The 6,902-nt window shown below is 50.7% G+C and overlaps 1 pseudogene; it reads left to right on the top strand.

The window, feature by feature from the left end:
• Positions 1-1,825: 1,825 nt before the first annotated feature.
• LOC130130109 (probable ATP-dependent RNA helicase DDX4) overlaps positions 1,826-6,902 on the top strand; it is a 41,097-nt pseudogene continuing 36,020 nt past the window's right edge.

Here is a 6,902-nt window from a genome sequence, read left to right as displayed (position 1 = left end):
AAATGTAGAGGACAGTGATGGAGGTTTCCCAGATAGCATCCGGATGTGGGCCACTTCAGGCAATGAATGCGGCACTGATGGTCTTCTTCTGGCCCTGAAAAATGGATGTGAGCCTGAAGTGGCCCACATTTATAATTAGCAAATGTGGCCCAAATATGCCAAATCAAATGGGGGCCTTTTTTGGCAAAGATGCGGTGCTCTGGGCAACATGTGATCTGGATATGACCCTGAAGTGGCCCATGTGGTAAATGGTGAATATGGCCCAAATATCACAAAACAAATATGGGCCACCTTTGGCAAATATGTGGCACATGCGGCATTGCTATGGCTTGGTTCTGGCCCAGATCTGGCAAACAGGAACGGGACCGCCAAAGTGCCATCATTCCACGCGGTATGAGGGCCAGATGAAAGTCTCGGTATGGGACCGTGACCGACCAGAGGAGGCGCTAGTGCAGCAACCAGGACACATACCCACATCCGGCTTCCCACCCGCAAACACGGCCAGTGTATCTGTAGGGACGCCCAACCAAGCTGGAGGTAACACGGGGATTCGAACCAGTGATCCCTGTGTTGATAGGTGATGGACGCCCCATAACTGTGATTATGTTACAGTGAAATGTTGCATTCATGAGCCTCACTGCTGTGTGGTAGGAGTTGACTCCGGGCAGCATTGCTAAGCAATGTTCATTTTGGTGGAAGGCTTCAAAATAACACCGGGCTAATAACGAACACAAAGAAAAAGCAAACAAACATTAAAAAAAAAAAGTTGGAAAATTGCGGTGAGTCTGTCAGCCACGCAGCAGTCCATCGACACGCTGCCTGAGCACACTTGGCAGGAGCTGAAGCTCTTCGGCAGGCTGCTTCTTTCCATGCGGCGTCATCGATAGGAGGGTATCCGAGTTCAATTCCATGGGGAGCGTTGCCTTTGGGAATTTGTATCACTTAACTCAGAGGCGAGAGAGGGTACGAGAGGGAGAGAGAGAGAGAGAGAGGGAGAGAGAGGGGGGAGAGAGAGAGACAGAGAGAGAGAGAGAGAGAGGGAGGGAGAGAGCGAGGGTACGAGAGGGAGAGAGGGGGGGGGGAGAGAGAGAGAGACACACACACACACACCATGTGTGCTTCTGGCATAGATCTGTTTTGGTAAGTCTGAAGGCCTTAGAGTCTGTAGCTTCGCCTGTGGGTGTTGAGGGAAGCAGTCACACCAATTACTGGCTCTGAGTGTGTGTGTGTGTGGGTGTGTGTGTGTGTGGGGGGGGGGGGGGGTTGAACACTAATGAACTTGTTGGTCCTAAATCGCTTGACAGGTTTTCCCTTGAGATTTCCAAACATGTTTATGACTATTAAACTGGCCTGAGCAGTCTGTTTCCTTTGTTTTTATCTATTTGTTTGTTTGTTTGTTTGTTTGTTTTTGGAAACAAACAGGTTTGCTAAATAGGTTGCACTGACTACACCACCACACCCACGTCATCTCTCTCTCTATCACTGCTGTGGTTTTGTTGTTATACTTCTGTCCGATAAACACACACAACACACTGCTTCCTGTGCAGCCATGCCTGCGTGGCCACACACAGCTGCAACTTGGCGATGGTGACGTTTGCTGGCGACACGATGGTGATGGGTCTGATCACCGACAGGGACGAGATGGCACACAGGAGAGAGGTCAACAACCTACCAAAATGATGCCGGGTGAATAACCTCTCTCAGTGTTGACAAAACCAAGGAGCTGATGGTGGACTACAGGAAGAGAGGGGGCAGGCTGGACCCCATCACCGCCAACAGGACGGCTGTAGAGGGAGTCAAGAGCTTCAAGCTCCTTGGCATCCACATGAGGCTGGACCCCATCACCACCAACAGGACTGCTGTAGAGGGGGTCAAGAGCTTCAATCTCCTTGGCATCCACTTGAGGCTGGACCCCATCACCACCAACAGGACTGCTGTAGAGGGCGTCAAGAGCTTCAAGCTCCTTGGCATCTACATGAGGCTGGACCCCATCACCACCAACAGGATGGCTGTAGAGGGGGTCAAGAGCTTCAAGCTCCTTGGCATCCACATGAGGCTGGACCCCATCACCGCCAATGGGACTGCTGTAGAGGGGGTCAAGAGTTTCAAGCTCCTCAGCGTCCACATGAGGCTGGACCCCATCACCGCCAACAGGACGGCTGTAGAGGGGGTCAAGAGCTTCAAGCTCCTCAGCGTCCACGTTACCGAGGCCCTCACCTGGGGCGAACACACCAGCTATGTGGGGGGAAAGGCACAGCAACGCCTCGTTCACCTCAGGCGACTGAAGAAGTTCGGCATGGGGCCCAGGATTCTAGGGGCCTTCTATGGAGGCACAACCGAGAGCATCCTGACTGGATGCACCACTGCCTGGCATGGGAACTGGACTGCCCACAACTGCACGGACGGCCCAGCACATCAGTGGATGCGGTTTTTCCCTCCATCCAGGACATATACAACGCACATTGTGTCAGAAAAGCCCGTAGGATTATCAGAAACCCCAGCCCCCCCAACTATGAGCTGATCCAGCTGCTACCGTCAGGCAAGCGGTACTGCAACCTCAAAGCCCGGACCAGTAGGCTGCAGAACAGCTTTTTCCACCAAGCAACCAGGATTCTGAACAAAGAACATTAAAGACACTAAGCCTGGTGCCGGACTGATGGTACTGACCCATGGTCTTCAGTGGATCATCAGTTTACACACACACACACACACACACACACACACACACACACACACATATACACACACACACATGTGCCCTCTAGCTCTTTATCCATATCATGATCTGTATGAGGGACTAACAAGTGATGGAGTTGGGAGAAATATCATATAATAATAATGATATCATGATGACTCGGGCTGCATTTTTAATGTGTAGTTTTCCAGGCAGGTTGTAGACATGTGAGTAATGGTAGATTTCAAGCGGCAGCAAAAAAAATAAAAATAAAAAAATGGAGAGAAAAGATTCACACAGGTTCTCACTCCACCGCTGTGACGGTCTGAGACAGGCTCTTCATCCATATTCCTCTGTGGGGAATCGCTAACAAAGGCTTTGGAAATCTAACAAAACACCATGGCAACTACTTCATCATCAGTCTCTCTCTCTCTCCCTGTTTTTGCTCCCCCCCCCCCCTATCTCTATCACTTTTTTTTTCTTGCATTCTCCATCTCGTTCTTTCTCTGGCCTTCTTCCCTCGGTGTCAGCAGGACAGGGGAGTGGGGAAATCCACACGCCTTGTTGTGAGCAGCTTCATGCAGGGGTAGTTTGCTGTTAAAAAATAGTTCCTATATGAAACTGCTCACGACAAGGTGTGTGGATCATCTGAGCAGCCTGGTCATGGCTTCCGGGGAGTGACGTTGCTGCTGAGTTTTTTTAAATGTGTTTTTTTGGCGCTTTGAGCAACACAAGCCGAGTGCCATGCAGTCCCAGACAGCATCTGGATGTGGGCCACTTCAGGCAATGATGCAGCACTGATGGCCTTCTTCTGGCCCTGACAAAATGGATGTGAGCCTGAAGTGGCCCGCATGTATAACAGCAAATATGGCCCAAATATGCCAAATCAAATGTGGGTCTTTTTTGGCAAAGATGCGGTGCTCTGGGCAACATGTGATGTGGATGTGACCCTGAAGTGGCCCGTGTGGTAAATGGTGAATATGGCCCAAATATCACAAAACAAATATGGCCACCTTTGGCAAATATGTGGCACAAGCGGCATTGCTATGGCTTGGTTCTGGCCCAGATCTGGCAAACTGAAGTGGACTGCCCAAGTGCCATCATTCCACGTGGCATGTGGGCCGGATCAAGTGTCGGGTGTGGGACGGGTCCGGGCCACAGCAGTTTTGCTCTCTGGGGTTCCACTGTAATGGAGAAAAGGCAGACGTCTCTACAGGCGACATCTCCAGAACTCAGCAGCTCGCACCAAAACGATCTCAATGGATGAAAGAGCACTACAGGTGAGAGGGAGAAATGTATTTTTGATTTTGGGGCTAACTGTCCTTTTAGGAATCAGGAACATTTTATTTGTCATTTCATTTCATGTACTTGCGTACATGAAATGAAATAAAATGCCGTTTCCCGCAGCCCACAGCAGTGCAACACAAAGACAAAAACCCATCCAAAAACTACAACAACACACTTATCCAAACTAACACATATAGCCAAACTAAACAAAAAAAATCACTGTACAAGGGAACGAACGCCAGCCAGGATGACTGTCGGAAATGCCGGTCTGCATGCTGGCTAGCAGTTAGCTTAGCCCGCCCTGCTTCCGTTTCCTGTCGGACCGCCCTCGGTGTTTCCTCCTCGGGCGCAGCTCTAGGCAGGGGCCGTGGTCCCTGGGCCCACGAAACAAAGCAGACCAAGCTCTCCCAGCCGATCCAGCTCCAGCTCTCTCAGCCAGACACCCTTGACACATCTCCCCACAGGCCACACGATGACACCACAAACACCACAGTCAACGCCAGGTGAGGCCGCAGCCAGACCGCCCTCGGTGTTATCGGAACTGCCGGTCTGCATGAGCTAGCCGTTAGCTTAGCCTGCCCCGCTTCCGCGTCTTGTCACACTGCCCTCTGTGTTACCTCCTCAGGCACAGCTCCGGGCAGGGCCGTGGTCCCTGGGCCCACAGGATGCAGAAGACCAAGCTCTCCCAGCTGATCCAGTGCCAGCTCTGCCAGCCATCAAACGAAGACAAACCTTACACCGAGACATGGACAAAGACACTGCATGGACGGAACTGGATGAGGCTGCCGTAAATGTGAATTTGCGCCGCCATCTTCCCACACCGGAAGTGGGGGGGAAAAGGGTGACCACAGGTTGTGGTGGGAAAATACAGTTTGTTTGTCACGCTGACTTTGCAAAAAGACAAAGGCAACCACAACAACTGGCTTGAACCTGTCTTCGAAGCGTTGCTCAGTAACTGTTAACTAACTGTTAAACCACAGATATACACAATCCACTCTCCCCAAATATCTGGCCAGCCTCTCGTTCAGGGCCTCTAGCACTGGTGAAAGCCCATCTATATGTGAGATTCTGGATGTTCTCACTCATGTAGGTCCAAACTAGGTGACTTTTCCACCATACGGTGAACACAACCAGTACAATGTCTCACTGAGTCCTCTATATAAAAATGGCGTTCTCGCTCTCATCTTTATGGACAGGTACCTTACTAGCCCTGTCTCTCCTTTAGTATATTTCACTTCGATTCACAAACTGAAAACTTGTCACTCATATGCTTTTTTCTCCTTCTCTCCATTACCCCTCTCTCTCCTATACTCTTATATAGTAGTATACTATGGTCGATGTTTTGTTGTGGCCCCTGCAAGTGTAGTCGTGCTCACTACGGAGCTCTTTTGTAGAACTAATACCGCCTCAATGCCACTCTCTGCTCATAAATTGAAAAGCAGTGGTCAGCTGGGTTTTACTTTTCCATTATAACGTGAGAAGCTTTCACCAGCTGGTGAATCCAATAACACATGCATGCATGTTGCCTATTCCAATGTATGACCGGCGGGGCTTTGTTGAGGCATCGGTTTGGAGGCAGGGGGAATTAGGAGAGGCTCATCTGGACAAAGAGGGGTAGCTGTGTGTAATGAAGCTCTGAGCGTTTTCCAGAACCCAACCAGCACAGGGCCGGTTGTGCCGGATGGACTTGGTTTCCATTCCGGTTAACTTTAGCACATGAGATGGCACATGCTGCTGGTGTTTACCGAGCAGAAGCCAGCGAGGACGGACGTTGAAGCCAATGCAGACGTGCCTTCAGATGCAGTGCCAACCAGGCCGCTAGGTGGCGAGCTCCAAAACAATTCTGATCCAATGTGAGTCAGTGAGAGAAATCCCAGATTTTCCCTTCAGATACAAAGCGATTGATTTTTTTTCTATAAGTAGTTGAGGACTCAGTCGCTAATTTCAAGTCCGGCACGCAGTGTGTGAGGGTGGTTATTTTGAAAGTTGCTGTTCCCTTAAGAAGATATTGTAACGTGCATGGATAAGTAGACACGTTGGTCCTTGACTAACGGGTCGGACCCTATAGTCGAGCGGTTAGCGATGTCTCCTGCGGTGCGGGCAATACGGGTTCGCGTTTCGGCCGCGGCAGTTCCTGTGGTTTCCCCCCGAATTCGCTACATTGGTGTCAGAGGTGGGATGGTGAGACCGTGAGGTCATCGGAAGCGTGTGCGCCCAGAGGCGTGAGGGAGCTGATATGCTGAAGCCGGAAGGAGGGGGGTTAGTGTAACGTGCATGGATAAGGAGATACGTTGGTCCTTGACTAACAGGACAGACCCTTTAGTCGACTGGTTAACGTTGTCGCTTGGACTGCCCCCCGAATTCGCGACAGTATTAAGGATTAAAAAAGTGGCATGTTGGGGCGTGTCTGCCTTTATCGACGGGTGTGTCAACCTATCGGTCACTGAGGTTTCGCCCAGCTCCACCCATGGCCCGCGTTATTGGCCCAATTTGGATCTTTTGGCTCCGACGACTGACAAGATGGCGGCGAGCATAAAGCCAAATGTATTCTTCAAAATGGCCTGTCATTGCCTGATCTGTACCGGAAACCCGATTTGTGCAAAAATGCGTGTACTTCCTGTCAAAGGCTCTATACTCTTTTACGGCAGGTAAGCTAACGCACCACGTGACCATGCATGGCTTGGCTTGGCTGAATCCAAGTGGAAAAGTAATTGATTTGAAATGACGCATCCTCAACAAGAGTGCTGCAGCAACTTCCGCCACACTCTGCGGCTGCTTGGTCATCAGCTGACAGGGATTCAACTAATACCCGCAAGCTGCTCCTCATTTAAACAAGTTTTTACCCCACCCGTGCCACTACGCAGTATGCAGCATAATGTAGCGAATTCGGGGGGCAACCACAGGAACTGCCGCAGCCGGGAGACATCGCTGACCGCTCGAC

This window comes from Lampris incognitus, chromosome 2, assembly GCF_029633865.1.
Source record: "Lampris incognitus isolate fLamInc1 chromosome 2, fLamInc1.hap2, whole genome shotgun sequence".
Taxonomy (NCBI): domain Eukaryota; kingdom Metazoa; phylum Chordata; class Actinopteri; order Lampriformes; family Lampridae; genus Lampris; species Lampris incognitus.
This window is presented reverse-complemented; position numbering and strand designations above follow the sequence as displayed.